This window comes from Pristiophorus japonicus, chromosome 8 (genome assembly GCF_044704955.1).
Source record: "Pristiophorus japonicus isolate sPriJap1 chromosome 8, sPriJap1.hap1, whole genome shotgun sequence".
Lineage (NCBI taxonomy): Eukaryota > Metazoa > Chordata > Chondrichthyes > Pristiophoridae > Pristiophorus > Pristiophorus japonicus.
In genome coordinates this window covers 178,956,991-178,963,902 of record NC_091984.1, presented here as the reverse complement: position 1 = coordinate 178,963,902, position 6,912 = coordinate 178,956,991, and the positions used below count along the sequence as shown (strand labels likewise).

The following is a 6,912-nucleotide window of genomic DNA, read 5'->3' as shown; positions in this document are numbered from 1 at the left end:
GTTGCTGCAGCCGCACCCAGGCAAGTGGAGAGTCCTCCTTTACACTCCTGACTTATGCCTTAATAGGTGATGAAAAGGCTTTGGTGAGTCAGGATGTGAGCCATTCGCCACAGAATATTCAAACTTTGACCTGCTCTAGTAGCCATGGCATTTATGTGGCTGTTACATTTGAGTTTCTGTTCAATGATGAACCCCCAGCAGTTGATTGTGGGGGACTCGGCAATGGTAATGCCGTTGAAAGTAAAGGGGAGATCATTAGGCTCTCTCTTGTTAGAAGTTGTCATTGCCTGACACTTGTGTGGTGTGAATGTTACTTGCCACTTATTAGCCCAAGCATGGAAGTTGTCCAGCTCTTACAAGGACTGCTTCATTATCTGAGGAACTATGGAGCTGAACACTGCAATCGTCAGTGGACATCCCTACTTCTGATGGAGGGAAGGTTACTGATGAAGCATCTGTAGATATTTGAGCCTAGGAAGCTGCCTTGAGGAATTCCTGCAGCAATATCTTGAGGCTGAGATGATTGATCTCCAACAACTACAACTATCTTCCTTGTTGCCAGGTATCACTGCAGCCATTGGAGAGTTTATCCCCTATTGCCAGTGACCTCAATTTTACTCGGGCTCCATGCCACATTTGGTCGATTGCTGCCTTGATGTCAAGGGCAGTCACTGTCACCTCACCTCTGGAATTCAGCTCTTCTGTACATTTGGACCAAGGCTGTAATGAGGTCTGGAGCCAAGTGGTCATTGCGGAATCCAAACTGAGTACTGGTGTTATTAGAAGTATCATACTATCAAAAGCAGCATAACAAATCCAAGCAGTATTCCACTACCATTGCCATCATATAGAGCTTCATATTACCAACACAATTTTCCAATTTAAATAGTTAATTTCCATTAATTCTATGATCGTTAATTTTTTTTTATAAAGGTCTTACATGTGGAATGGAAAAAAACATGTCAACCAATTTAATTACCTTAAAGAATTCCAAGTAAATATGCATACTGACATGGGTACAGGCCAAGATAGAGTACATAATACTAGCCAGCAATAGCAGAGGCCCTGCCAAAGCTAAGGTGTGCATTCCCAAACTGCCCTGATACTGCACTATCACACTATGTTGCACAGTACCAGCCAATGCCAATTGCAGGCATTCCTGCACTAAGAAATATGATAGTGATCAGTATGTTACACACATTCCCCAGGTAAGGTTACATAGTGTCAACCCGCACTCAGTCTGCTGATACGGGCATCGCATAAAGCATGATATGCTGTGATTCGGATATCTTTGTAGAACCATCCAGCATAACAGTCAGACATTCACTCATATCTGTGCCAATCGGATCTTTTGTCACAAACTACCTTGAGAGTTGGAGCCTCCTTATGTATTAGTCATCTGCCAAAGCACAGTATGTTCATCTCTATGCAGGTACCAAAGGGCGAGCACAGCACATATTTCATGCAGCTTGACCTGTCTGGCATCCCTTTGGCAGTCCTGCTCTTCTTCCAAGCACCTCAGAAAGGGGAATTACCATTGGGAAACTCCGTTGGTGGCAATATGGTACTGGGGGCAAAAGAATTAAAACATTTGCTGCAAAGCCTCATGAGAATCTAGGTGTCTGCAGAAAAAGGAAAAGAAGAAAATAAAGGCCCAGAATTTGAATGAACCTGGTTCTTTAAACTTACTTCCAGGAACAGCTCAGTCCCTAATAACTCTGGATGCCCAATTTTATGGACATGATTTGGAAATGGTGTTGAAATGCTGTGAAAATTGGATAAAGGCATAGGAGGTTTTATAATGTAGCTCACGCATCACTTTAATTCAATAACAAAGATCCCCCCCTATTGCAGGTGGGAGTTTCCTCCACCCACCTCGACCTTCTAAAGATGGAGCAAAGACAAAGTGTTATGGGTCTCCCATCCTTTTTCTGTGCCCATGGATTTATGCACACACACAACAAAAACTGGCCCTTACTGTATCAATATATATGCCTGGAGATTCTACACAAACAAATGTACAATGGCTGCACCAATATGCAAACCAGTGTACGATTTTTCTAATGGAAAAAGAGAAAAATATAGCACGTTTCACAGCATCCCAAAGTGTTTCACAGCCAATGAATTGCTTTTTGAAGTGTAGTCACTGTTGTAATGTGGGGAAACACAGCAACCAAATCACTCAGAACAAAGTCCCACAAACAGCAATTAGATAAATAACCAGATAATTGTTTGTCATTATGTTGATTGAGGGCTAAATGCCAGCACTGGGAGAACTCCTCTATTCTTCTTCGAATAGTGCCATGGGATCATTAACGTCCACCTGAGAGGAAAGATGGAGCCTAAATTTAACATCTCATCCAAAAGAAGTGGCAGCCTGTATTATGTGCTCAAGTCTTTGGAATGGGCTTGGAACCCACAACCTTCTGACTCAAAGCTGAGAATGTTACCACTGAGCCAAAGCTGACGCAAGGCAGGGAAAAGAGGCTAAGAAAGAGAAGACTACGTGAATGCCAATTGACCTACCCCTGCAGCCATAAGATGGGGGCAGCTTGTGGTTTTAACCACTATTAAATATTCACCAAAGATAAGGCCTCACGTATTTATAGCTTGTGACTGAAAATCTCCCAAACTGGGTTTGGAAAGCTCTGGTTCACTTCCCATCCGAGGCCCAGGACATGGTGTCTACTGCGCCACGGGTCAGAAAGGCAACACACTCAATAAGGCTGATCTCAAGCTAACGGTTCTCCACACAGGCCCAGTTTACATCTGTTGTATCGGTGCAACAGCACGCTCCCAGACAACATATTCTGATTGGTCAGCATATTTTTCCTATTTCCTATAGCCAATGTAAATCTCATTGAAACTTACAAAATTCTTACATGGCTTGACAGGGTAGATGTTTCCTCTGGCTAGAGAGTCTAGAACCAGGGGTCAGTCTCAGAATAAGGGGTCGGCCATTTAAGACTGAGAAGAGGAGAAATTTCTTCACTCAGAGGGTGGTGAATCTTTGGAATTCTCTACTCCAGAGGGCTGTGGTTGCTCAGTAATTGAGTATATTCAAGATGGAGATCATTAGATTTTTGGATATTAAGGGAATCAAGGGAAATGGGGATAGTGCAGGCAAGTGGCGTTGAGATAAAAGATCGGCCATGATCTTACTGAATGGCGGAGCAGGCTCGAGGGGCTGAATGGCCTACTCCTGTTCCTAATTCTTATGTTAAAGGCAGCACCCTCCCCCATCCAATCTGCGGCACTCGTGTATATAACTGACTCAAACTTCCTTGTTACCACGACCTGTCTTTCAAGCTGCCAACTACAGTTTCAAAAAAACGCACGTGGTGCCAGGACCCCACCCATTTAGTGATGGGTTTTACCTCTCGGGCTTTCAACGGACCCTTCCTCAGCAGATGAGGCACCAGGTTAAATAAACAGCGGCGGGGGGGCGGCGTAATAATTCAGGGGTCATTTGTGTCTTCTACCCCCCAAACCCCTGGAAAATATAGACGTACCATAAATACCTTTCAATATCACTGTGCAGAGCTGGACTGCCAAGTCAGAGGGTTTTTAAGAATAAATAATTCAATGTCAACTTCAAACCTGAAGCAACCTAGAAAAAATTGGCAACTGGGTACACTGTGGCCTGTGAGCAGCTTTCAGGGGCGGAGTAACAGAGAGTGGCCACGGCATAAACCCTGAAGAATAAATAGTATCTGGTGCTAGTGTTAGGGTGATTCCAAAACAGATGCCTTTATGCACAACCGTCAGTGTTTATTACCTTGACAGTAAGTTGCGTTTGCACATCAACATGCATCACACTGAGGGATACAAGATAATTCGGGTCAAGCTGCTCAAACTGCAGCAAAAGTATGGGATCTGACAGCCAGACATGGTCCCAACCGAATAATGGAGGTGGCATTGCTGTGGGGTCGTTCCCACTGGATTCCTGCTTGTTGAGCTCAACCCAGCTCGATTCTCCAGCCCTTACTCTTGACTTCAATATGCTGTTGCCGGCTCCAAGCAGCTCGGCCTAATTTGCTTTGCAAATCTCTGCACAAAGATGAACAGAGATGTTTAAATGGGCTGGGATGGCGCGGGGGGTGGGGGGGAAGAGAGAGAGAAAATAACAAGGGGAGTGAACGCAGTCATCTGAGAATAGCGGTGCCGAATGGGTCGTGGGGACACACAGGGGTCCGGCCAGAGATCCTGAGACCTCAGCTCAGTCAATTCGGTGTGAAAATTTAAACTCTCGGATCGGGACGCAATCATATGAAAATGACCCGTCAGATCCGACGCAGCCCATTTCCATTGCAGAGCGCACTGCCCCTGAGCGTCCTTACACGCGGAAAGAGGGCGCATCGGAAACGCGCCGAAGCCCGCAGCCGGCTCGGTGCCATTAAATAAAGGAATGTCTGGGACTCACCTCCTTCTCCTCTGGATCCCGCAAGAGCAGCGAACAGAAAGCGGCAGGTCGGTGAAATACGGCAGGTTCAGTATCCCAGCGACGCCCATCGGCAGCCGGCGTACCGTGCAGAGAAAGGAGGCAGTGAATGGAAAGATTCATTCAGTAACACCACAAGAGACCGATGGCAATCGTCAATTGGACTTTTTTTTTGTGTTGTTGCAATAAATGGGACTTACCCGATTTCAGCATTCGGCTTTTAAACCTGACGTTGCTGACCATTGTTACAGATTTAAATCCCTCCGACACTGGGACACACGGAGCTTGATTCACCGAGAGAGCCAGGATTACTGACACAGTGAAACTGGTACCCAGCGCAAGCAGCCAGCCAATCGCATGCGGCAGGGAGGCACACACAGCCAATCACATGCAGGAAACACACAGGGAGCCTATCGCGTGCGAGCGCTGGAAACGGAACCAATCGGGCATATGACACATCCCGCATCAGCCAATCATAGGTGCGATACCGACCCTGCGAGCCAATCAACGGCCGAAAAGGGACGAGCCACAGAATCAATCAGGTGTAAAGGAAGTGTCGGGGAAAACCAATCAGAGACATAACGCAGGCACAATGAGCCAATCAGGTGAATGCACGGGCAGGAAAAAAAATCAGATGAACAACTGGAGGAAAAACAAACACATCAAAACAACAACTAGACAGAGAGAACAGAGAGGCAATTAGCACAACTGCCAACGCAGGGACATGTTAAGACTAAGAGTTCTGCTAAGAAAGAGTGAGGCAGGCTGCAAATCCATTAAAAATAGAGATCATGCTCAGAGGTAAGGGGGTAATTTTCACTATGGGTGTGGGCGGAAAACTGGTCGTTGCGGGTCGTCCGCCCATTATACACACCGCCTGATTTTCCTTTCCAGGGACTTCAATGTCAATTACCAATGATACTGTCAACGCTGAGGAGGGGAAGGAAATAATGCATTTATGTTTATTTTTCAGTGAGATACATTGAAATAGTTTACATTCTTAATCCAAAAATGAGGAAGTTTCCAACTGAGTCTTGGTACGTCTGTAATCGGACACCCAAAGTAGAGGAAAAAAACTATTGCTTACAAATAGAAAACTGCGAGCAAATCAGACATTCAACAGAGAGAGAGAGACACAGAGGCGGCCAATCAGATACAGAAAACTGGAGATGGCTATCCACTTTCCAAATCTATCCAAACTGGTCTGTTCTGAGACAACTTAAGTTTGAATATTGGTCACCTGAGATCATCCTGGATTTTTGCTCTCTACCTTTTAAAAACCAGCACCAAAATGTGAAATCTGATTCAGCAATTATTGAATTAAATTGTGGTCAATTCCATGAGTAAATTACTAAGCATGAAATAGTTAAGTTTAGCTTATATCCAATGTTTGCTGTATTTTTTAAAAACTGGCTGCATGGCCCATTCAAATCTTCACGTATACGTGGCTAGTCCCATTGAAAAGCTGGTGAGCGGCCTGTGCGGGACCTCCAGACTGCTGCATGGCCGCACAGCTTAATGGGAACGCTGCTTACATCTTCCTTATTTTATGCTCTTATTTTTTGCATTTTCTTTCCTAGTTTTGCAAAAAAAATCCTCCTCAACATCCATATTATTCACTTTCTTCTTCCAATAATAACAGATCCAGCTTCTATTTGGCTGAGTGATCTAAAACTTGGAGTCATCTTTACTGAGAGAGTGGTGAGAATGGAGAATCTGCTATCACATGGAGTAATTGAGGCAAATAGCCTAGATGTATTTAAGGGGAAGCAAGATAAGTACATGAGGGAGATAGGAATAGAAGATTATGCTGATAGAGTGAGATGAAATAAGGTGGGAGGAAGCTTGTGTGGAGCATAAACAGCGGCATATACCTGCTGGGCTGAATAGCTTGTTTAAGTGCAGCAAATACTAGGTAAACAATGTAATCTTTGTCTCCTTTCTCTGAATTCTTTAACGAACCCCATGTCATTTTGTAATTATAGTAACTTTAACTGAATCAAATTCTCTATGTGCTCTCACATTAAAGAGTTTTAAATCTTTGGATTTATATTTATAAATCTCCTTATATTTTATTTGACTTTGTAATTGCTGCCATACATGATGACATTTGTACATCTCAGGATTTTCATGACATATTTAATGGTATACTCTTTCTATTCTAATCAATGTTTTTCTTTCCAATATGCATTTCACAGTATCACACATTTTTTTCCCACTGAGCTGCTAAGTCTCTGTAGAACTCTCTGGATGCTGATCTTTTCTGCACAATTTTATGTGCTCTGCAAACTTAGAAAATCTACTTCCAGTAGCTTCACAGAGGTCACTCTAAATATATGTAGGCAACAGAAGTCCTGGCCTTGATCCTTGGGGTACTCTACAGATCGCAGATCTTTAATTAGAAACACTATCTGTTATGTTCAGAATAAAATAATGTAACTGAGTACTGTAGACATGTGTAAGTGTGACCT

At 43.9% G+C, this 6,912-nt stretch overlaps 1 long non-coding RNA gene across 1 annotated transcript; it reads left to right on the top strand.

Moving 5' to 3' along the window:
• The first annotated feature begins 5,051 nt into the window (after positions 1–5,051).
• LOC139268239 (uncharacterized) lies at positions 5,052–6,491 on the top strand. The gene is made up of 2 exons (XR_011593994.1): positions 5,052–5,242; positions 5,415–6,491. It is a non-coding gene; the product is annotated as an uncharacterized lncRNA (long non-coding RNA).
• Positions 6,492–6,912: the final 421 nt, after the last annotated feature.